The sequence below is a fragment of the Panthera onca genome, chromosome A1 (genome assembly GCF_046562875.1).
Source record: "Panthera onca isolate mPanOnc1 chromosome A1, mPanOnc1 haplotype 2, whole genome shotgun sequence".
Classification (NCBI taxonomy): Eukaryota; Metazoa; Chordata; class Mammalia; order Carnivora; family Felidae; genus Panthera; species Panthera onca.
The window spans coordinates 226873350-226899598 of NC_138339.1; the positions used below are offsets into that span (position 1 = coordinate 226873350).

Genomic DNA, 26249 nt, shown 5'->3' on the forward strand with positions numbered 1-26249 from the left:
TAGCTCTCAGGATATTGGAACATGGTAAAATTCTAAAGTACTATAGGTTGTGTATAACACAGCTCCTCAAAACCGGCCCTTAGGATTAGTTTTTAGTTGTGTGTGAATTTGTTTAAACTTGCACTGAATTGATTAAATCATCAAGCAAAAAAATCCCTTTTGAAAGAAGTGGTAATTGGTATGTCCATTTATATTGAATGACAATTGAATTATAAAATGCTAAAATGATTGAAACTTTATGAAAAACTTACAAAACCGATAACTTTTAATAGTATGAGTTAGATATGCTATAATTTAAAAATCCTGTGACATATATAACCACCTATAACATTTTATTTATAGTGCTGTCTACTTTTGCAAGTGCTATTTTCATTTGTAAATCTAAAATGATGTATCTTAAATATGTAAATCCAGACTGAAAGATCATCTCACTGGCTTTTTTTCACCCCGCCGTGTGTGAAAATATGGCAGCAGGTTCTACCTCTTCCTATTTTTAGACTTCTTGCATGAGTGCTTTGAGAGACAGTGACAACCTGAACTTTCTATTTCCTTTCCAAATGAATAGCTTAACGTCATGTTGATATTTTCACTTTAATTTTCTCTGTATTGCTTCTTAAGCAGTATGGGTGTGTGCTTTGGTTTTGTTTTTCTTATTCGTTCAATTTGTATGTGTTCATTTTCCTTTAGTGGAGATAGGGAGTGGGTAAAAAGGATGTCACTTTTTCAAAGTAGGAAAACTCTGATACTGTCATACACGTACCAATATCAGAAATATTTTAAAGAGCTTACCTATTAAAAAATGTTCTCCAGTACACTGTCAGCTTCTTGAAAGCAGTATGGTACTGTGGAAAGTGCAGCTTTCTCACAACTTACTACCTGTTCAGCCTACTCAATTTATTGAGCTAAGTCTCCTCATTCACTAACAGGGATAAGAATATCTATCCCATAGGGAAGTAAGAATTCAATGAAATTACTTGAACTCAACAACCAGCATATAGTAAATATGTCCTTGTACCCTTAGTATACAGACACAATATGTGTTGAATGACCTATAAACACATGTAAAACCAATTATAACCACATACAGGTCTTTATAATTGCACAGTTATATGTTTTCAATAGTATCCCCAAAAGCATAAAGTTTCGAAAAGACAGCAGGTTTGTTTCCTTTTAGCCTACAAAGCCTATGTCCCTGCAAATGTACAAATAGCTTAGTGTTTACATTAACTAACAATATTTTGAAATAGAAGCTACCTAAAATACTCATTTTTTAAATCCCCAGATTAAACAATATTTTGTGGTGAATATTAATTTTGTACACTTTTTACTTTAATAGATGCATACCCCTGCTTCCAAAGGATGATTTTTCAAAGAAAAGAAGCCCATGAATCTGAGTTTTAAGAAGGAATTTTTAAAATTTTAATTCCAGTATAATTAACATGCAGTGTTAGATTAATTTCAGGTGTACAATATAGGGATATAGTGTTACAGATGACATATCAAGAAGTGATAATGCATAGTGGTTGAGAACACATGCTCCGGGGGCAATAGAACCTGGGTTTGGATTCCAGTTCCCTCAGCCACTATCTGCATAATCTTTGGTAAATGACTTCTCTTCAAAGCCATAGTTTATCAAATCCAAATTAGAGATTCATAGGATTAAAAGATGAAAGAAGTTAATACATTTGAAGTACTAATGTAGTAGCAAGTGTCAATAAATAATGTTTTCGTTCATTGGCTGTGGGAAAACACATTGTTGTAGTTATTTTTGTGTTTTCAGCACCTAACATGGCTGGCTTGTAATTTACATTTAATAAAAGTGTTCAAAAATAAATGAGTGAAAACAGCAATTCTCCTGGCTAAATAGCCCCATTTCCCTTGACCTGTTCTTTAAAGAACAGTTTTCTAGCTTTCCTCTAAATTTTATCTGAAAAGTGTAGTGTTCAGGTAGGCAGGTTTAGACCAAGTTTAGACAGGGAATAACTCTTTTTTTTGAAGTTTATTTATTTTTTTTGAAAGACAGGGAGAGAGAGAGAGAGAAAGTGTGTGTGTGTGTGTGTGTGTGTGTATGTGTATGTGTGTGTGTGCACGCACGTGCACAAGCAAGGGAGAGAGAGGGAATCCCAAGCAGGCTCAGTGCTGTCACTGCAGAACCCCAGGAGGAGCTAGATCTCACTGTGAGATCGGGACCTGAGCCAAAATCAAGAGGCAGACACTAAACCCACTAAGCCACCCAAGAGCCCCCAGAGAATAACTCTCACCTGAACCTCAACCTTTAGAAATACAACTCATGTTAATGTAGCCCCATATCGGTTTAGTTTGGTTTCATTCTGGGTTTGACAGCAACATGACACTAATGATTGATGTTTTGCATATAATAATTTTGGTTCCATTCCCCTCTCATGTTAAAATTCTTATCAACTGAAACACCAAGGCTTTTTGTTTTGCTGTTATTGTTTTGTTTTGTTTCTAGACATGCTGCTAAGCAGTAACACAACCCCTCCCCCATTTTGAAATTTAGAGTACAGGATTTTACATATATATTTAAATTTAATTTAATTCCTTTTTTATTTTATTCAATTTTTTATTTAATTTTCCATTTAAAGTTAATTTTCTGGGAATTTCTTAATCCCATTTATATCATACAAAAAATGGTCTTCTTCCTATTATATTGTTTGCAAACTTGAGCACGACACTTCTATATCTTCATCCAAATATTTGATTAAACAGGATAAAAACAGCTCTGTAGTCACTAGAAACATTCTGATTGAAATCAATTCACATTTTTCAAACTGTAAGCCTCAACCCATTAGTGAGCCTTGAAATAGATTCAGTAGGTTGCAACCAGCAGTTTAATGAAATAGAATAGAAAACAGAGTGGAAAATATCAAGTGCATATATTATTTTAATTATATATATATGTATATATATATATATATACATACATTATACATATGTATATACATGTATGCTTACATGTAAAATATCTTTTACTGTAAGTCATAACCAAGACGTTTGGAAATCACTGATTTAAGTTGTTTATAAGCGCTTCAACTATTAAACAGCTACCATCCTGTGCTAACAACTAGCCTATATTTCTCTAACTTGTGCAGAAGAATATCATAAGGGAACTTGACAAGTGGCTATTTGAAGTCCGGAGGCACTGTCTCTGTGCCTGGGTGAAATTAAAGTAAAAACTATAGAGAGGTGTGAATTATTATCAGTGTTTCCGACATAACAAACTAACCACAACGTAAACAAGAAAATGCGTTTAATGTGATGACAAGACTTACTGCTTCTTTTTCCAATGAACGAACCATTCTGTAATCTCACCTGCAGGTAATATTAAGCTACCTGCTATGGTTTTTCAAGAATTTATCTCCTCCTTCTCTCCTTTGACACTTTAATTCTCCAGCACTTCTCTACGACTCCTCAAAGACCACTGAGAGTTGTTAAACATGATCTAGTTTTCAGATTCTTTCAGGATCAATGTATATAATTTGTCCTGCCTTGGGAACTTGAAATCATTTAGACTAGCTAGTTGCCTTTTTATAATTTCTTCACCAAATTTTAATTTCACTTTCCTTCAACTAGTTAGTTCTACATTTCTCACCCCAACTTTTTTCCTGAGCAGAAAACACAGATGCAAAATAGAAATGCAATACTTGTTAACGAATTTGACACAGATTTGGAATGGCTAAAATGTTGATGCTTACCAGCCAACAAATATTTGAGGGCCTACTGCGTGTAAGAAAGTAGACTAGTAGAAATGAATGATTTCAAATTTTCCATTTAATCAGCATGTCAATACATTAAATGTATCAAATAAGTGGTATAGAAATAATAGGCACTCTTGATTTTTGGAAGAACTAGACATCATGCAACCATAATGCACACATATATACCCTAAAATATCCCCCTGAACATACATACAAATGCACCACACACACATGCATGTTCACCATCAGATTGGTCACACCTCTGCCCCTTCTTCCTGGGCAAGATACCCAGCATGTATCTCATTCTTTTCATCCTCAGTGAGAACCTACTCACTCCATACCTGCTCTCCTTGTCTCCACACTCACTCTTCTCCAATCCATCCTGTACATGGTAATTGTCCTAAAGTTCCAACTTTGTGGATGGATTGGTGTGGTCAGAATTTTTAACTTATTATTGATTATTAATTTAATGTATTAATTATAATAACATCTACATGCATCCATGTATTCTGTTCAAAAAGTCTAAAAAATGAAGCCCAGAGTCCTTATCTTAGCACCAAAGGCCCTCCATACTTAAGCTTACTTTCTAGTTTACCTCATTCTGTTCTGGGCAGGAAAGCTACAACAATGGCTCTCAACATTTTTAAAAATTTTTTTAATGTTTTTATTTATTTTTGAGACAGAGAGAGACAGAGCATGAGCAGGAGAGGGGCAGAGAGAGAGGGAGACACAGAAAACGAACGAGGCTCCAGGCTCTAAGCTGTCAGCACAGATGACGCGGGGCTCGAACTCCTGGAATGTGAGATCATGACCTGAGCCGAAGTCGGGCGCTCAACTGACCGAGCCACCCCAGCTCTCAACATTTGTAAGTACTATGACTCTTTTCATCATGAAAAAAAATTGTAGACTCCTAGATTCCTACCCAAGAAATTTGTTATTTTAATATCCATTGCAAAAAATACAGTAATGGAAAGCCATTTTCAGTTCAGTAATGCTACTTACATAATTTTAACTTTTTAAAAGCCACAACATGTGTATATATTTGAATGCAAACACACACACACACACACACACACACTCACACACACACACTGTGTTGTGGGTTGATTTGTGTTCCCCCAAAAATATGTTCAAGTGCTGTCTCTGGTACCTGGGAATGTGATCTTGTTTGGAAGTAAGACCTATGTAGATACTCCCAAATTTAGATGAGGTTATGCTTGAATTACATAGGCCCTTAACCAAATATGACTGGTATAAGAAAAGGGAAAGACGGGCACCTGGGTGGCTCAGCCGGTTAAGCGTCTGACTCTTGATTTCGGCTCAAGTCATGATCTCATGATTCATGAGATCAAGCCCCCCATGGAGATCTGCACTGAGAGCATGGAGCGCCCTTGAGATTCTCTCTCTCTGCGCCTACACCGGGCGCTTGTACGTGCAATCTCTCTCAAAATAAATAAATAAACATAAAAAAAAAGGAAGGAAGGAAGGAAGAAAGAAAAAGAAAGAAAAGGGAAAGTGATACACAGCTGAACAGGCACCCAGAAAGATGATGGTTTGAAGACAGACACAGGGAAGAAGTCCATGTGAAGACAGAGGCAGAGACTGAAGTTATGCTGCTCTAAGCCTAGGAAAGGTAAGGGTTCCCAGCAACCACCAGAAGCTAGGAAGAGGCAAGAAAAGACTTTTTTAAAAATTGATGTATAGTTGATATACTATGTTATATTTGTTCAGATGTACAACATAGTGATTTGACCATTCTTTACATTACTCTGCTACCATGATAAGTGTAGTCACCATACAACATTATTACAATAGTATTGACTATATTCCTTATGCTGTACTTTTCATCTCCGTGACTTATTTATGTTATAACTGGAAATTTGAATCTCGTAATCCCCTTCACCTATTTCACCCATTCCCACATCTACCTGCCCTCTGGCAACCACCAGTTTGTTCTCTGAATTTAAGTCTGTTGCTTTTGTTTGTTCCTTTGTCTTGTTTTATAGATTGCACATATAAGTAATATCAAATGATATTTGCCTTTCTCTGATATGGAAGATATCAGTATGGAGATTCTTCAAAAAATTGAAAATAGAAATACCATATGACCTAGTAATTCCACTACTGGGTACTTACCTAAAGAAAATGAACACTAATTCAGAAAGATATATGCATCTCTGTGTTTATTGCAACATTATTTACAAAGCCAAGGAATGGAAGCAATCCAAGTTTCCATTAATAGATGAATGGATAAAGAAAATGTGGTATCTATCTATCTAATGGAATATTACTCAACCATAAAAAATGAAATCTTGCCATTTGTGACAACCTGGATGGACCTAGATGATATTATGCTAAGTGAAGTAAGTCAGACAGAGAAAGGAAAAATTCTTTTCTAGAACCTTCAGAAAAAGCATGGCCCTGTTGGTACCTTGATTTTGGACCTCTAGACTCCACAACTATGAAAGAATAAATTTCTGTTGTTTTAAGCCTCTAGTTTATGGCATTTTGTTACGGTAACTCTAGAAAACTAATATACATGCATGCAACGTACATGTGTCTGGTAGTATTTGTTCTGTCCATAAACAATATTTGACATGTATATAAGTAGGCATGGATCGCTTTCAATAAGTCTGAGGTCCCTTGGCTGGGAGACAATGCTTCAGCCAAACTGAAATACTCTGTTCCCAGTTAATATATTGTGCTTTCCTATTTTGGTGCCTTACGAGTGTTCTTCCTTCTGTCTATAGCACTGTCCTCCTCACCCCTCCTATTAATTTCAATAGGAAATTTCAATAGGTGGCTTAAATGTCACCTTCAAGAATACATTCAAAATCCCACCTAGTTGAAAGTGATCTGAAATTTATACCTATTTCCAGCATTTAAAAAATAAAAGATTCTGGCTTTTTTGTTGTTGTTTGCAAGTAGCATTGGTTGACAAATTTTCACTTAAATTAATAGTTTCCATTTCTCTCATTTTCCAAAAGTAAGCAATTCACATGACAATATATATGGTCACCTAAACTCCCTTCACTGAAAAAGTTTTTGGTAGAATATATGCAATTATTTTTATGCTAATTAACATTGAAAGTATGTTAAAGAATGGAGTTTATGGTTGATTATTGTTAATCACTATAGTTGTTATATACTATTCATCTCCTATCTGCCATGCACTTTTACATGTATTATGTCCATTTTTTTAAATTTTTTTAATGCTTATTCATTTTTGAGAGAGAGAGACAGAGCACAAGCAGGGGAGGGTCAGAGAGAGAGGGAAATACATAATCTGAAGTGGGCTCCAGGCTATCAGCACAGAGCCCAATGGGGGCCTTGAACCAATGAACCATGAGATCATGACCTGAGCTGAAGTCAGAGTCTTAACTGACTGAGCCACCCAGGCTCCCCTAACATGTATTATTTCTAATCCTTACTATAGTCCTTCAAATAAAATATTGTTTTTCTTGTTTTTCAATTTTTTTTTTTTTTCAACCTTTTTTATTTATTTTTGGGACAGAGAGAGACAGAACATGAACGGGGGAGGGGCAGAGAGAGAGGGAGACACAGAATCGGAAACAGGCTCCAGGCTCCGAGCCATCAGCCCAGAGCCTGACGCGGGGCTCGAACTCACGGACCGCGAGATCGTGACCTGGCTGAAGTCGGACGCTTAACCGACTGCGCCACCCAGGCGCCCCTGTTTTTCTTGTTTTTCAAATGAGGAAACTAATAAGAGAGATTGTCAGTTGTGCAAGATCATACTTTAAGTGACAAAATTGTGATTTGATCCCCCAAATATACTGGCCAAGGCCTCAGGTGTATTCACAATCCCACATGCCCTACATTGGGACCTGGACTGAGGCCATTAGTTAATTTCTACCAAATTTACCAGATGAAAGATAATGAGACTGGGGAAGGTTATTTTAAAAGAACAAAATCATCACGTTTTTGCGTGTTTTGGTGAAAGCTACCCATCAAAAGATGAAGAGTCAATCTGTTTTTATATCTCAATGCCTATGAAGGTTAAAAAAACTCCATTAGCCTTTCTGTTTCCTGGGAATCACTTTAATTCTAGACAAAAAATTACTTGGGATAAATAGTTTTTAATTATATTCATTAAGATTAACCAAACTTAATTTCATAGTCCCATTAAATATATCACTCCTTATTATGCTTTTCTGGCGAAGGTTTTGTTATGTGTCTATTAATCTCTTAGTCCCTATTGAAAGTATTACTCTATGTCTATATGATTATAATAAGAAGCATATACTCTGGGTAGAAGCAGGAAAAGAATGCTGTGAGGAAATGTCCAAGGACCCTTTGGAATGGTAATCTCATTAATACAATCTCTTCAAAGTAAGCGAGAGCATTTTTAGCAAACTTTAGCCCAACCAGGAGATGGTGTATAGAATCAATTTCAGCCTGGTACTGGTGCATAAAGCTTTGGGTTAGAGGCTTTCTGTATTAGTGCCAGCAGCTATGGATTATCCAGTGGAAGAATGGCTTGAAACAACTACCTCATTGATCAATTAAGAGGTAGTACATGGAGACAATTTGAGATTTATGCTTTGATTTCCTGGGGCTGTGGTTTATTTATCTCTTTTCACTTCTTCCTGAGAGTTTAATTTTAAACATTTTGAGACATACATTATATACGGCCTCTTTGTTGTTAATGTGAAAACAGTTCCTAAATCACATAATCATAAGGTTAGAGGATATCTTAAGTGATCAAGATGCTTAATCACATCTAGTATTTGAGTGTGTGTTAAATATCCATGAATGTGTATATTAAACTTATTTCTGTTTGGCTAATCTAAGTTTCTGAGAAGTAGATGGAATGTCATACGTTGGCCACAGCTTTATCCCTAGTTTCTTTGTTTATGTTAAAAAAAATTCAACCTGATTTATTTTGCAATCGCAAGAAGATATTTCAGGGTTAGTCACATTCAGTAAGCACATTAAGATCATGGCCACATGATTTGCCCTCGTAATTCATATCATAGTGTTTTCTTTCATAAACACAACCGAGCTCACATGGTTACCTTATAAAATATGGCATTTCTCCCAAACACTGTTTATTGTTTTACTGTTCCCATTCTAATCCCAAGTAATCCCTTGAAGTATGGTATAATGGCTAAAGGAATGGTTTTGAAATCAGACAGATTGGGTTCAAATCCAGACAAATTGCCTTTGAACCTGTTTCTGCGCCTGTAAGATCTAACTGTCCCAAGTGTATTGCTTGGAAGATTTAAAGAGATGAATCATATAAAGCACTTAAACCAAGTCTGCAATAAGTACTCAATTGATAATAGAAGTTGTGCTTATATGTTAACACAAAAAGAGTAGAATTTTGTGAGTTTTCAAGTTATATAATTAAGTACACTAATAGCCACTTGTATCTCTTTATTCATTGACCTGACTTTCCTTTCTTAAAAGAGCAAATAGGAGGGTATTTTCTTCTTTCATTTTTTTAATATAAATAACTATATATAGTATATATACTATGTTTGTTTTAAGGCCCTTAACTATTTACTTTTCTATCTCAAACTTAAGTCTCTTACCTCTGTTAAGTACATAAAACCAAATTAGCTATATACATTTTCTTTGTTTTTCACTAGTCATAACAAGAGAAGACATATTATGAAATAGGAATTTTTTTCTGAGGCTTTCTGAAAATAAAAAAAGCCAAAAGAATAAGCAAATAATAATTACAAAATAATCTTTTATAATTTATTAATCCACAGAAGTAAACAGCCTACCAAAATGTACCTGAGGTTTTAAACCAGACTTTTCTGTTGTTTCAAGATCTGACTTTCTCTGCCTTTCATTTTTATCAAATTTTTGCGTAATTGCTTTTTTTTTTTGTAAATAAAGTTTAGTACTTTAAATTCTTGCCAAGACAAGGAGAGTTTTTCCTTTTATTTTTAAAAAGAAACAGTAGGACTTCATGGGGTTAACTTTTCCAAATAATTTCTTAGGTGCATCAGCCCTTCGCATCAAGTTGTTTTCTGTAAGTGTTGTGTACCTGCTTTCCCAAAAACTTTGTGCCTCTCAGTTCATGGGAGATTTTATAGGCTGTTGGGTTAATTGACTATTGATTTAATATACCTGTATGTTTACTGAATTCTGGCCATTCCATCACGTGTTCCTGGTAATTGGGGTTTTGAGTACTAGTTTCCCAGGTGCAGTATCATTTAGATGCTTGTTATCTATAAACTGAAATAATAACCACGACATGTCAACATAGATGTGGATCTACCCATTAAAAATAGGTTGGGTATTGGTAGCTGCAAAAATTTTTTGTATTGGTTGTTGGCATATAAGCAAATAAATGGACATGTGCAAAAATGTGCAGAACCCAGATTACCTGGTTTCTAATGATGAATAGGTATTAATCCAAATGTATCTATTTATATATTAATAGCTTTTTTCCATGGCCAACTTTTTCAGAACAATTGTACCTTAAAAATTGCATGAATTTGCAGTCATTCTTGGAGTTGGCATTAAGCTTCTTATAATTTCTGTAGATTACTAATATATTTTGACTTTATAGAGCTTTTGGTGTTTTTTTACCCTCATTTAGAAATACACATAACAGTAAATAATATATCACAGTTGGTCAACAGTTCACTAATTGCTTTATTCTTCAAAGCATGCAGGGAAAGTATACCAGCAAAAACTCATGAAGATTTATAATATACAGAAATTTTATGGCTATGTTTGGAAAGATAATATTTCTTTAAAATTTTGTATTTTGTTTTCCTTTTTTTTCCTTTTGCAATGAACTTTCATTTGGAGAATTTTCACTTATGATTTTTATGTTTTTCTTTCTTGTATTTTGCTAATACCAAGAAATGGTGATCCATTGTGTCATATTTTAAATTAATATGTACAAAACAAGAAATATTTCATTAAGGTCATTAATTTTCCATATTTTATTCATATCTATAACTAAGAAGAAAGAGAACTCTTTTTGTTACATCAACTTCACAAATAATAAAAATAATCACAAAAACAACAAAACATTTTTATTGAGTCTTTCCCTGTGCCTGTGCTTTTAACTATCATGCCATACGCACTCATATAAACCTTGTAAGTAATTTTAATTTAGACACATAGCATTTACTCATCTGTATTATGGCATTCCCTGTTATCCAGGAAGATTACTATCCCTGGTGCTGAAACTGCTCTGTGTAGTCCTTGTGGTTGAACAAAGAAACAGTTTCTCCTAGTCATACCTTTTAACTGAAATTATGAGGGATGAATGTTAATACCTTAACAAAATATTAGATTTCACACATTAGCATCTTGATTAATGATTAAGAGACTAATATTTAATATTCTACTTATTCTTGCTATCTTTATTATTGGAAAATTTTGCCTAGAAGATAATTAACAGTACACAGTACATTGAGAAGTCTATAAATGTTCCTGATATCAAAACATATTACTACCCACCAAAAAGTTGACCTTGTTCATGTTAACTAGCATTTGACTTAATGTGTCAGGATTAAAGGATTTGTTTTAAAAATAAATATGTGCAATCAAATTCCCTGTAATAGCCCACTTGATTACAGGTAGTTAGCACTTATTCAGTGCTTATAATAAATAGAATTGTGGTGAAATGGGCTTCCTCTGAGAGAATTGTTTTGCTGATTCTGAGTAGGGGTCAGGAGTTGGCATTGCCTTTATATATTTCCATAAATAGAAGTATATCAAGTTTTAGTGTAATTCCTCCTCAGATAGGTAAACCCAGAGTAAACACTAGTCATTGACACAGCAAGAATAGAACATTATAGATCTAGTGAGACCCTATCTTGGTCAGGCAGTTCCATCTGTATTTATACACCCATATGGGGACTTTGGGAGCCAAGGGACCTTTTACTGGGATGTACAGCAGCTAAAATTTGGACACCAAATTTTTCATTCTTGACTAATAAAATCATAAATGTAATCTAATTTCTGTGTGTATTCTCTTTTTGTGAATACTTACCTAAGAAGTATTGTGTGTAGGGGGAGGTGTAATATGTAAGTTGAATGTGAATGATATTAAACCAGTTATTAGTTTTATCTGATAAAATGTTAATTTAGGTGTTTTTTTCTATCACTAAATTACTTGATAACAGGAATTTTCTTTTTTAACTTCAAACCTCAAGCACAATTTTCTTTTTTTTTTTTTTTTTTTTTTATTTTATTTTTTAATATATGAAATTTACTGTCAAATTGGTTTCCATACAACACCCAGTGCTCATCCCAAAAGGTGCCCTCCTCAATACCCATCACCCACCCTGCCCTCCCTCCCACCCCCCATCAACCCTCAGTTTGTTCTCAGTTTTTAACAGTCTCTAATGCTTTGGCTCTCTCCCACTCTAACCTCTTTTTTTTTTTTTTTTCCTTCCCCTCCCCCATGGGTTTCTGTTATGTTTCTCAGGATCCACATAAGAGTGAAACCATATGGTATCTGTCTTTCTCTGTATGGCTTATTTCACTTAGCATCACACTCTCCAGTTCCATCCATGTTGCTACAAAAGGCCATATTTCATTTTTTCTCATTGCCACGTAGTATTCCATTGTGTATATAAACCACAATTTCTTTATCCATTCATCAGTTGATGGACATTTAGGCTCTTTCCATAATTTGGCTATTGTTGAGAGTGCCGTCAAGCACAATTTTCTAGGTCACTCTTTAAAATAGAATAGTGGGGCACCTGGGTGGCTCAGTCAGTTAAGCGTCCGACTTCGGCTCAGGTCATGATCTCGCGGTCCCTGAGTTCGAGCCCCGCGTCGGGCTCTGTGCTGACAGCTCAGAGCCTGGAGCCTGTTTTGGATTCTGTGTCTCCCTCTCTCTCTGACCCTCCCCTGTTCATGCTCTGTCTCTCTCTGTCTCAAAAATAAATAAACATTAAAAAAAATTTTTTTGAATAGAATAGAATAGAATAGTATTGGGGCTCCTAGGTGGCTTAGTCAGTTAAGCATCCGACTTTGGCTCAGGTCATGATTTCACAGTTTGTGTGTTTGAGCCCCGCATCGGTCTGTGCTGACAGCTCAGAGCCTGGAGCCTGCTTTGGATTCTGTGTCTTGCTTTCTCTGCCCCTCCCCTGCTCACACTCTGTCTCTCTGTGTCTCAAAAATAAAACATTAAAAAAAATTTTTTAAATAGAATAGTATCTGTATTTTATAACTGAGTAGATTGATTTCTTTAACTGTTTTAAGACATGAGGTACTTTGCTATATAAGCACCTTTTTTAAAAAATATAACTTATTGTCAAGTTGGCTAACATATGGTGTATAAGCACCTTTCTTTAAAGTTCCTTCTCCTGTATTCCCTGTCTCTGTGATTGGCACCACCAACCCTCTAGACTGCTTCTATTCTCTGTTAATCAGGTCCTACGGAGACTACTTCCTAAGTATTTTTTAGGCCTGTCCTTCCTCTGCATCACCACTAAGTTCAAGTTCAGATCCTTATAGTATCTACCCTGTATTATTGCATTAATTAGAGAGTCAGCCTCCTTGACTCAGGTCTCATTTCTTCTGATCTGTTTTCCACACTGACATCACAAAATATATTTTTAAATAAACTAGAGCCAGTTTTGTATAAGACAAATACACAAACACATGCTTTAAATCCTGAATGATGATCCCAATTATATATAATAGGAGGCACTTCATGATCTGGTCTTGACCTTTCAACTCAAACTTGTCTCCTGTCACTATTTCCCTTGCACATTATATTCCAGCTATTTCAGAATATGTAATATTCATGGAGCTCTCCCTAGGGTTCAACCACTGTGTGAAGTACTTTATATATATTTTGTCATTTAATCCTCAACAACTTTAGTCGGAAGGTCCTATCATTATCCATATTTTATAGGTAAGAAAAGAGAAGTTAGAAACTTGCCCAAGTTATACACCTAAGTAGTGTAGCAGCTGAGATTTGATTCTACACAGCCTGCCTCTAGAACGTACAGTGACTTTTCTATACTAAAGTACTTGCAGTTTCCTAAACCTGATATTTATCATAGGCCTCTATATCTATCACATGCTCCTCCCATTATCTGGAAAGCCTTTCACAACTGTGTCTACCCGTAGGGCTCATGATTATCCCACAAGACTTGACTCCAGTCCCATCTCCATAGAAGTTTCTCTGTCTCCTTCAGCAGAGTTAAAGCCTTGGCACCTGTGGCACCTTCAGAACTCGAGGAGGTCACTGGATGCAGTGGATAGAATGCACCTGTGACGCGAGACAAGCCTGATTTGGATTTATGGCTCTGGTGCATATTGGCTTTGTGCCTTTGAGAGTGTCACGTCATCGCTCTGAATTTTAGTTTCTTTTGGAATTAGTAATACTTTTTTCAGGGAGCTAAAGGATTCAATGAGTTAATTTAATGAATCACATCAACCACAATACCTAGGACATAACAAACATTCATTAGGTTTCTCACCTCGCTCCTTCCACTACAGCCCTTGAACGTGGATGGAAATTGTTCATCTCCTTACTTGCCTGAAAACCACTTCTTCATTTGTGGCTCTACAGTGCCCTGTAGGCACTTGTGAAAAGTATGATATGAATGAATGAGCAACTGAATGTTTGATACCTAATGGCATGATTTGTATTTTGTGGCCTGCAAATTAGTAAAATAGCAACAACTGGCAAAGAAAATAAACTCCAGCTATATACCTTTTGCTTTCTTCACACAGTATGTAAAACCTTTGGCTCCTAATGAAAACAAATTATAACCAAATGATCTCTTTGAATGTGACTCAGATTTTATGTAAATAAAACAAGTGATGACAGACAAATGTAACATTAAAATACTAGGCGACTACAAAAAATCAGTTCATAATCTCATAGTCTTGGGATGAAGAGAATGTGTATTTATCAATACGTAGATATATATTGTGCATATATATATATATATCTTCAAATAAGTAGAAGCTGCTGCTTTTCTGGGGCTATTGTTTCATTTTTTAAAATATCTGGTACTGTCTGATATATTGGATGTGGGTATTTATGATCATCAGAAACAACATTCCAGGGACGGCTCCCCAGAATTTTGAATTATGAGATATGAAAGTAGAAGTAAAAGAAGGCAACCGAGGTGGAGTGTTTGAGAATGCTGTGTGTTACTACTTCTTGGGTCAACTTCCACCCTCCCTTTTATAGAATTGTTTATTACGCATTTCAAGTCTATGCAGTTGTGGGCTCTCGAAACCAAAGCATCTAATATTAGAAGATGCCACAGTTGAAAAAACATGGAAGGTCAGTCTAAACGTGTGAACAAGTTAGAGGTCCACAAAATTACAGATCATTATCATGCGACAGGTTTTAAATGATCACAATTTCTAGAAATAATTTCATGTAAATTACCTATGTAAATACATTTAAATGTGAATGATTTGGAAAATGAATAGCAGGTCCTCTGAATAACCCAACATATAAGTACTTACTAAGAGCATGGGTTCAAGGAGCAAAATTCTTATGAAGCTTCTGCTCGTGGTTTATTCAATAATATTCTTCTATTCTGTTTTCTGAAACTATCCATTACATTCTCATTATAAAGCTTGTACTAAATTAAAAAAAAAAATAAAGGCCTTTTCTTTTCAGTTTTCTTGCAGTCCCTGTTCTCCAGGGTGGGGAGGTTAAAAATACTCAGAAAATCCCACTTTTATGTCTATACCATTTAGGTGCAGGGCCAAAACAGGCTGTGAGGCATTGAACCTAAGCTCCCTTCTGCTGGTAAATCCCATTGTACTTCCTCAGTTACACACAATGGCAAAAAATAGAACATGAGATAGTATGTACCCGAGTAACTCTTTAAGTATGTAAAATATCATTAAGTTAACATTAGAATTGCACAGTATCTACTAACACAGAAATGTGCAACCTCAGTTCTCAAGGAATTTGTTATATTAGGTCAGCCCCATATATAATTTGTTTATCATGAGGGCTGAACCTTATGTAAGGGATATGTACAGCTTGAGGGGTTCATTTTGGCTAGATAACTGAGAGACACTAAATTCAATAGAAGGAATTTGTGAAATAGCTTTTCTTAAAGATGTTTAAATGAAAGTTATCCATATCTTAAATGCACATCTGCTTAGAGACGGAAGAACTAAATAACATTTAAGGATGGTGCACTTTTTCTATTCAGTTATTAGGAAAGCATTTTGAAAATCAAGTCAAGTCCAGGTCTTCCTATCCTGCTGATCAAAGATCAGGGTCACATGAATGGAATGGAAAACATTCTCTAGTTTTGTTTGTTCTCTAGTGTTTTTTTCTTTAATTTTCCAACTCACGTTATTGTAAGTTTAAATGAAAATTAAATGTAATTTTCAATATCCGAGTAGCTGAGTGTGATTAACTAGTAGTTACTCTCCCTACCTCATCTTCCTCCCTAAATTCTGGCTACCCAGCCTCCTTGAAGCTTCCTAATAGCCATGTGACCAAGGTTGATGACTGGTGTGTGTCAGTGAAGTGGGTCCTTTCCCTCTTTCCTCTGGTTAGCACATAGACATGGTGGTGAGCTCTTTCGTATCACTGGCGTCACACTAATGGGAAAAACAGAACAAAAGGAGTCTGAGTATTAACAACCATGTGAAGCTGCACTGCCTTACCAGCTTGTTTTATTATATAACAAGGAAATAGTCTCTTTTTCTTATTTAAATAACTTCTTTTGAACCTCTTTCTTAGCTGCCAGACCTATATCATAACTAATACAGAACTAGGTACTTGGAAGAGGGAATGAACAGAACAGAATCTGAAATGTATGGCATTAACTTAGAGTGCCCCAGAAGGCAACAGTGACACAACTGGTGAGTCTAGCTAGGTCATGGGAAAATAGTTGCTAAAACTATTGCCTGTGACCTCATAGAAGACAGACCACACGCCACCTGAGCCTATAACTCCAAAGAAAGTGGGTACACAGTGCCTGGGTGGCTCACCAGGTTAAGCGTCTGACTCTTGGTTTCAGCTCAGGTCATGATCTCAGGTCTTGTGGGTTCGAGCCGCACATCGGAGTCTGCCCTGGCAGCGTGGAGCCTGCTTGGGATTCTCTCTCTTCCCCTCTCTCTCTGCCTCTCCCTGCTTGTGTGCTATCTCTGTCTCCCTCAAAATAAATGAATAGGCTTCTAATTTTTTTAAAAGAAAGTGGATAAAGCCATTCCAGATCTTTGATGTAAGCTGGCTGCTTCTTGCTGCTTTCAGCAAAACCTTTAAAAGAGAGAGGAACTCTGGCAACAGCTGGTCAACCTGAAGCAGAGCAGGAAAGGATCACAAGTGCCAAGAAGACCCTCTGCCCATGGTTTGCCATCCAAGTTGACTGAAAAGTCTGGAAGGAGCCTAGCACCCTGTCAACACTTCTGTACACTGAAGGAGCTATTAAAGGTGGCTCAAACTTAGCAGAAGATAAAATTGTGGCCCCAAGCCATGGTGGCCCAACAGTGAGACCCAACTCAGGACTTAAAAATTAGATTAAGGGTTTGGTCTTCATACCCAAGACAATTTTTTCATCTGGCCTCAAGCTGCTGCTTTTAAATCGGGAGGTAAAGCAAGAGGGGGAGAGAAACCAAAACCCAGTAAATGAGAGTCAGGGAGTTCTCAGGCTTAAAAATCTTACCTAAGATCTTTGGTTTGGTCAACTTGCTTACAAAACTGAAAAAAAGCAAATATATTGGGAGTCTGATATAGTTTTGAGAGAATTATATTGCCCAAGAAATGCCTTTAAAACCTGTACTGATAGTTAGATCCCTAAAGGAAACCCTGGACTCAACCTGCACTCTCAGGAAGCAGCTACAAAAGCTTTGCACTCCCACCCCCCTTTCGCATCTACTCCCTGTGCCTATTCGGCTGTAGCCATGACGGATAGCGAACTCTGAAAGTCCATTACAATGGTTTTACTCTGAAAGTAAAACCAGGAACCACAGAGGGTAGGAGATGAGCAGGCTCCTCCAGAGAACAGAACCTGAGATGGAACAAGGAACTCTACTACATTTCCAGAGTAAGAAGTTAAAGGAGTTGATAATTTCAAGAATTTTATGATTAATAAAAACCAGAGGTGTTTGTACATCTCCAGGTCTTTCCTTTCCAAAAGGGAGTTATTACAAATACCCTATTCATACTATGTGATTATTTTATATGGTTGAATATGGAGGAAAGCTGATCATTTGTTGTTCATGAAGAGCCACCTCTGGACTTTATAAAGAGACTGCATATCACTGTGGAAAGTATATATGTATCTTATGTTTAGGTAGAAGGGTTGGTTTGGATTTTTGAGTGCCGAAAGAGGTGTTGTGACAGTTAAGTGTCAATATGTGTTTTCCCCCTTTTTTAGAGTAATGGAACCCTGCTTTTTAGGTGGGTTCCTGGACATACAGAGCAATTATACTTCTTAGACTCTTCTCAATCACTATGCCAAGAACCTACTAGCCAATTAAATGCGAGCAGAAGTGAAGCATTCCACTTCTAAGATTTGACATAAAAGCATGCATGCCCCTCCCACTGGTTAATGGGTATACCAGTGACCCATCATAAGCCATGCAATGAGGGTTAACACCCTAGTCACAGAGAAACAATAAGAAACTTGGTTCTCCGATGGTTTTGTTATGGAACAAAACCACAAAACCAGCTTGAATTCTTAAATGAAAAAAAAAAAACCTTCCATTTTGAGAACTTACTGTTAATTTAAACATTTAACATATTAGCCAAAGCTAATCTTAGCTAATATGACTGGCTTAATTAGGCATCCTATTAAAAGTGAAAAAAAGTCACTGGGAAGAATCTCTCACAAAGTAGAGATCTCTCATACCAAGCTTCCCATTACTTTTCTGGAGGAAGTACTATTCTGGACTAAGGGTAAAACTAAGAAATTGAGAACATATAATCATTTACTTCCAGCTTACAAGTTCATCTGGCAAAAAATGACTTTTTTTTTCAAAGGAATATCTATTCTTGGATATCCACCCTAAGCGGTGTTAAAAATGAGAATAGGGCAGGAGAGAAGAAGCAGAGTAGTGTCACATAAAAAGACTATTCCTGAGAATACTGCTGATATTAGAGATTGTATATTTGTAGTAGCATCAGTTTCGTGGCTGCTGGATGTTCTCCAGCAGTATTCAGCAGCATGGGTATAGGAAGAGAAACATTGACAATAGTACTGATGCAAGATGAGGACGCTTCCAGGCATTCACGTCAGAAGACAAAGTTAAAGATATTAGCTTCAGCATGGTTGTATCAGGTGTTGTATCATAATATCATATGGTTTAGTCAAATGATAAAGTTAAGACAGGAACAGTTGATACATTTGGAAAATAGGAAAAAGGTCTAGATCACTCTCAGCTCAGAGAGCCAGTTAAATAGAAGGAATAGGATATTTTGAGGAGTCAAAATAAGAATCAGAGAATAAGGATATTAAAGCTTATGAATTTTGATATGCAGCAGTTGGGGTGATAAAAATGTCTAGGACACAGGAGGTTGGAGGCAGAATTCAAAAAGTACAGATTGTCAAAGCTTAGGGAATCAAGGACATATAAGGTTAGATGTTAAATGAGTTAACCACATGAGCAAAGAAGGAAAGGCAAGTAAGACGATGATGGGACTTAGGAAGAGAGGACGTTCTGGAAATTAGTGTGGTGGTGGTTGTTAGAAGATGACATAGCTAGATGGAAAGATCCCCAAAGCAGAAGTTTTTGTACAAGGGTGAGGAGCAATGATTTGAAATGATCTGGAATAGGCAATGTTGAAGTAAAGCATGCAAGCCCATTTTTAAATTCTGTGATAACCTAGCTTTTGGAGAAATGACCAGCCTTCACTTGGGGCCATTTCAAGGGAAGCAATGTGTCCATAGAGGAAATTGAATTTTAATTAAAACAAAGAAATGGAATGGATGTCCTGTAAAGAGGTTTTCAGAAGTCACAGTGGAAAGGTTTGGGAAGGAAGGAAGCTTGATTCAGTAGTGAGGCACAGAGAGGTGTGCGGATGAGAAAATGTAGAGGATTAGTAGCTAGCGGTTTCCAAAAAAACTGAACAAAATGATTTTGTAGTTGCCTATTGTCTTCCCTGATGCTTCTGAGGGAGATGTAACTAAAGAACCTCCAAAGAAATAATTATCGAGCCTCCAAAGTAACACTGGTCTCTATCTGTAGGGTACAGAGTAAGTTCTTTTCTAAGACCCCCTCCTGCAAGAATTAATTATTTGACTTAAAGATAGAAGACTGAATGTAAATAACAGCAAAATTGTCTCTGATGTTATTGTAAAAACTAAAATCGTGTCACTTTGTAAATAAAGTAGCATCTTTCCAACAGAGAATACTGACCCAATGTCAATTTTATGGCTAGTTTTAAAATTCAGATACAACTTTCCATATCACTTAATTGTGCCTCTTTCAGTGAAAATATAGTGCTGCCTTCAGGGAGCACACCTCCCAAGAGATGACGAAAATCAATGAGAAATCCAATGTCTATTTGTTAGTAAAGACGTGAAGTTTGATGGGTCTTTTGGGACTATACCACTAGTCAAAGATTCTAAAGCAAAATTAAGTGGAGCATAGATGCCAAAAATCTCAGGAGATCCTTGAAGGATGAAATGTGGAAGATGGAGACCAATTTTGAGAACTGCTACTGGTGTAGACCTGACCCTCCAGAAGAAGATGGCAATGGAATAGCATTCACACACACACACACACACACACGACAGAAAATAATATTAGTCCCTACTGGCCAAAAGAATATGAGGGGCACCTGGGTGTCTCAGCTGAGCGTCTGTCTCTTGGTTTTGTCTCAGGTCATGATCTCACAATTCATGAGACAGAGCCCCATGTCAGGCTCTGTGCTGACAGTGTGGACCCTGCTTGGGATTCTCTCTCTCCCCCTTTCTCTCTGTCTCTCCCCCACTTACGTGCTCTGTCTCTCTCTTGAGATGAATAAATTAACTTTAAAAAAAGAACATGGAAAGATGTTGAAGAAAGGACCTTTAAACATGTGCAAATGAATAAAATGAATGAATGCCATGTGAAAAGAGATATCCTTTCAGTACTTTTAAAAATCAATCTCTAACAGCTGATACCATGATTGGGAAACCCTTTGATGAGGACTAATTTCAAAATTATTATTTACAAAGGTAAATCTTTCTTTAATAATGCAAATTAGGAGAAATATTTATCATTTTTAAGTCTCCTATTAAATATTTGGATCTACTTATGAATATGTATTCGTGATCTGAGATGCTGTGTTTTAGGCCCCCCGTCATCCTAATGATCTCAGCCTCCCAACCTGCTGTGGCCACACAATGCACATGTACTCATAGTGTCTCATCTTAGAATCCAGGACTCCTTGGAGTCCTCTTTTTCTCATTCACAGGTAATAAACTATAGCCCTCTTTTGTGAGAATCATTAAAGAAGAAATATTACTTACTTAAAGTAAAAGACCAACTTAAAGGTAATCCTTTTGTCACAGTAAATGGGCTCACCCTAGCAACTCTAAAGTATTAAGAAATTTAACACAGTTTAAAAGTGGGTAACACAGTTTGAGTCCAGACTTAACTAGGCAATTTACAAACTGTGCAGTCAGGGTGTTACAGAGTCTTGGTCACATCTTTCTGCAGGCAGCAGCATGGTACTGCATATGGTTCTTTCAGATGTTCTGTGTCTTTTCCTGTTATTGTAGAGGTGGTACGTGAACTGCACGAATGGCATACCTGGTCTTTTGTTCAGATTCATGGGCGGCACTAAATAAGATAAAATCTTTAACCAAGAGATCCTAGAAAGAATCCAGCCCGTCATCACTGAAGTTGTAATCAAAGCAACTCAGCTGTGAAAATTAAGGACAGTGGGATTTTTGAGTTGTTGCCTCGGGATTTGCTCACGTGAGAAAACTGCAGGTAGAGGGAAAAATGAAACCACCAAGACATGGTAACTTACCACATTAGTCTGTATTTCTGAATGTGCAAATCCAAATTAGAGTAAATGCAGTGTTTTTGCAAACGCTTATTGCAACCTCTTCTCTGTCCCTTGGCAGTGACCTGTTCCATGCGTTCAGTCAACAAATATGTATTGGGGGCCTACTTGTTCTAGGCACTGACAAGAGTCTAGTGGTGCCTAAGACAGAGTTCTCCACTCTCATGGACCTAACCGTCTACGGGAGCAGAGAATTAGCAAATAAATATATCAGACAGTGATATGTACGGTGAAGAAAGTGAAGCACGATGACAAGCTAGGGGGGTTTCTGGCTGAGTTGACATTCCTGTGTTGGAGTGTCTCTCTAAGGAGATCACATGAAAATCAAGAATACCAATGGGAAGAACTGTCGCAACAATACACGAGGCAGAGGGAACGGTTAGTGCCATGATCTAAAACAGGAGTCAGTTTTGCTTGTTCAAGAAACTAAAAAAAGACCAGTGACTAGAGAGGACTGACTAGTTACTAACATACCTGTTGCCTGAGGTCTCACATATATTACCAAATTTCCCAGAACCATCTCAACCATGTAACAAAATATTTATTAATTTTATTTCAGTAAGTATTATTTAGATAGTGCAAAGTATTGTGGATATAAAGACGCATACATCATGACCCAGGACTTTATGTAACATGAAAAAAATTAAGAAGAAAAAATCTGATAAATGCTTTGTCAGAAATGGTATAAAGCGTGTTGGGAACAATTACATGGAATCCTGCTTATATGAGTGAGTAAAGGCAAACCTTTGAGTTGGGCCTTGAAGAATAAATAGGTTCCTGTTAGACAAGGAAATACATGGTGTAGACTTCTTTACTGAGTACCTGACCCATATACCAATGGCCTCCTGGACATCTTCATCTGGATATACCACCTCACCCAGATTTAACATGCTACCGGAAACAATTTTTCTTACCCCAAACATGCTCCTCATCCTATCTGTTGCATTTTAGTGAAGAGTTCCCTCCTCATATCTGGTAATCAGCTTTGCTACCTTCTCTTCCCAGTTTCCATATCTGCTTTGTAACCAATATTGCCAATTCGACCCCTAGATGATCAAACTTTCGCTTCTTCGCTATACCTATACCTCATAGTTTTTCATATGGATTCTTCTTTTTTCCAGCCTCCAAGCCAAATTTGTTGATATAATTGTTGATAAATTTGTTGATATAGGTACCCTATAACACTATTTATGACCACCTTTTACCAAAAAAGCACATGAAGGCTTAAGGTATAGAGTGTGAATGTTCTTCCCTTTCAAGGCCTGTTTCTACCAACCCTCTTTTTGGTTCTCTATCTCTGCGAAGGAAAAAAGAAAATGAAGTCTCAAGAGACAAAAGTCATTCTTTAGATGATAGATTTCTACTGAGCAGAATTGCAACAGCATTAGGAAGCTTTACCCTCAGAATTAGGAATTTCAGCCTTGTTCACCATCTTGTACATTCTGTTTCTTGCATCTCTCTCTAGGACATAGACTGGATGGGACCTGTGTCTAGGCACGAAAAGACTCAGATGTCTTTCTTTTGTCATTTCTGATTCTTTCTACGTTTATCTCTGGCTGACGAATGAGACCAAGGTAATAAATTAAACTAAAACTTATCCTAGCTACATAGCCAATACCCTTTCTTCTTTCACTTTCTTCCTCTATTCAGCCACTAGGAAAGTTACATCTCTGTATGGGAGCGGAATAGGAGTAGAAGTCTCAGCACAGGCCAGCTCATATAAACCTTAGTCTTTCATCTGAGCTTGTAATAAAAACTCTCCTTGATATATCAGGCATTTATTTGTTCAGCCATTTATGATGTGATATTTTGGTCCCCATTTTGCTATGGTTCTTTCTGTGTAGCACACTTCCTGTGACTTTATTGGGTGGTGGGGGGCGGGGGGGAGCAGGGAGGGAACCGGTTGACGATGGATAAAGACAATTTGCAAAATGCCTGTGAAGCCCTTGTGGAAAACAGCATTATTGCCGGACAGGGAGTGATTAATTGGGGATCTAAGTCTGGATTTCTGCCTTCCTGGACCAAGCAATAAATCTATTATTATAGCAACAAGCTCCTCTCAATTCCTCCTTAAAAAAAAAAAGAAAAAAAATACACAAGGCAGGATGCTAGACTGCTAAGGGGAATGATTTTGGTCCACTCTGCTGAAGTGCTTGGGCCTTTTTAATACGCTTACAAATAAAAACATCAAAAGAAGCAGTATTTCTCCATGAAGTGGACTATTAGCATTTTATATGAGAAAACAACTCTGTCAGAATATCCCCCAAATTGTAGCACTTTTAGCATTCCTGCCCCTGCCCCTCAAGTGCTGGTGGCACCCTGCAATCCTGTGACAATACAAATCACTACTCATTTCCATTTCCAGATACCTTCTGTGGGGTTAGTACCACCCCAGCATTGAGAACTACCAAAAGGAGGGAAGTAATCATGAACCTACTTCAGATTTAGGTTATATTGGAAACCTCATGTTAGATGAGAAATAGATAATCAGGGTATGAAGTCAAATAAATTATTGAATAAAAAATTAAGTCTAGAAACACAAAGGAAAGCAGAGTCAACCAGACCAATTTTAGGAAGATCAGAAGTCAATGAAGAGAGGTAAGAAAGATTTATAGGCCCAAAAAGAGTGAGGTAAGATGAACTAATTACTAACACTAAAGAGAAATGAAGCATCTTAAATGTCCCAGTGCTTTTCCTCTTCAATCTGACCCAGATTCATAGGTGAACCCTGCTTGCTTTAGCACACTAGTTTCCCCTGAGGGGGTTCCCAAGTATTTTGCAAATAGTCTGTTTCCCGTAAGACCTGTATTTTTTTATCCTCCACCTCCTGAATCTGAAAGAGGTAGATGAGAATAAAGCAATGCATCTAGATTTGTGGCTTATCACTAAGATAGTGATGGTCAATCTGATGTAGAAACACATAAAGGTAGGAATAAAAAAAGTCATTCAGGTTGATTAGAATTTCAAGACTTTATGTTAACTACTCACAGCTTCTTTTCTTTTTATTGAAGTATAATGGGCATCCAACACCCTATTTGTTTCAGTGTAAATCATAGTGACCTGGTATTTTTACACATAACGAAGTGATCCCAAGTCTAGTCACTATCTTCACCATATGAAGTTATTACAATATTATTGACTATTTTCCCTATGCCACATACATTACATCCCCATGACTTATTTATTTTATAACTGAAAGTTTGTACCTCCTAATGTCCTTCATCTATGTCGCTTGTGCCTGTCTGGTAATCAACAGTTTGTTTCCTTTATCTATTAGTATATTTCTGTTTTGTTTGTTTTGTTTTTTAGATCCCTCATATAAGTGAAACAGTATAGCATGTCTTTCTCTGTCTGACTTCTTTCACTTAGTCTAATACCCTCTGGGTCCATCCATATGGCCCAAAGTGGCAAGATTTCATATTTGATGGCTAATTCACATTCCATTACACACACACACACACACACACACACACACACACACACTCATATACACACACATATATGCCATATCTTTATCCATTCATCTATCAGTGGACACATAGACTTCTTTCATATCTTGGCTATTGCAATTAATGCTGCAATGAGCATAAGGGTGCATTTATCTTTTTGAATTGGTGTTTTCATTTTCTTCAGGTAAATAACCAGAAGTGAAATTGTTGGACCATATGGTAGTTTTATTTTTAATCTTTTAAGGAACTTCCATACTATTTTCCATAGTGGCTATGCTGATTTGCATTTCCACCAAATCATAAAATTCCCGGAAGAAAACATAGGCAGTTAGCTCTTTGACATTGGTCTTAGCAATGGTTTTTGAACCAGTCTTCTCAGGCAAGGACAAAACAAAAACTAAAATAAACAAAAGAGATTACATGAAAACAAAAAATTTTTGCACAGTAAAGGAAACCATCAGCAAAATGAAAAGGCAAACTATTTAATGAGAGAAGATATTTACTAATCACACAGTTTCCTGGAGGTGGTTGTACTCTTGTGCATCCATGTCCTATGGCATCCTTCCACCTACACTTTCTTTTCCCGCTCTCTCATTGTCGAAACTCATCCTCCAACGTTTAGCTGTGAGGCCACTTCCTACAAAAGCCATTTTCGAACTCCCATGGTTCTTTGCTTCCCATCTCCCCACCCCCAATAGACCTTGAAGTATTTTGCTTTATTTTGTAGTTTTTATATGTAGGTCTTATTTTCCTGACATGGATTGGAGACTCCTTGAAAGTAAGAGCTAATGTCATATTCATTGTATTTGCTACCACACTTGCGATCATCTGCTCCTTCAGAGGATCTCGGTCAGTGAAGATCTCAGCATACTTCACAGGTATGCGGACAACTTTTCAACAATGTGAAGAAATTATTTTGTTGTACAACTAAGTAAGTGTATTGTTACAGCAGTGTCTGCAGATGAAACAGAGTTGAGTGCATGGTACCTGACAGTGAAGGGCAAGGTATCATTTGCTGCAAATAAAAAGAGGCTTGATATTCTCAAAACTGCATCGAAAAAGGATACAAATAACTGAAAGAAGAAATGATCATTTAAAACAAAAATTTACTACAACTGCTTTCTCCATCTAGAGCAG

At 36.8% G+C, this 26249-nt stretch overlaps 1 long non-coding RNA gene across 2 annotated transcripts in view; it reads left to right on the plus strand.

The window, feature by feature from the left end:
- LOC132682177 (uncharacterized) overlaps window positions 1-26249 on the plus strand; it is a 92345-nt gene that overhangs the window by 1138 nt on the left and 64958 nt on the right. For both annotated transcript variants that reach the window (XR_013550480.2, XR_013550479.2), the window contains exon 2: window positions 4403-4584. This is a non-coding gene — a long non-coding RNA (uncharacterized LOC132682177). The remainder of the gene's footprint in view (window positions 1-4402; window positions 4585-26249) is intronic.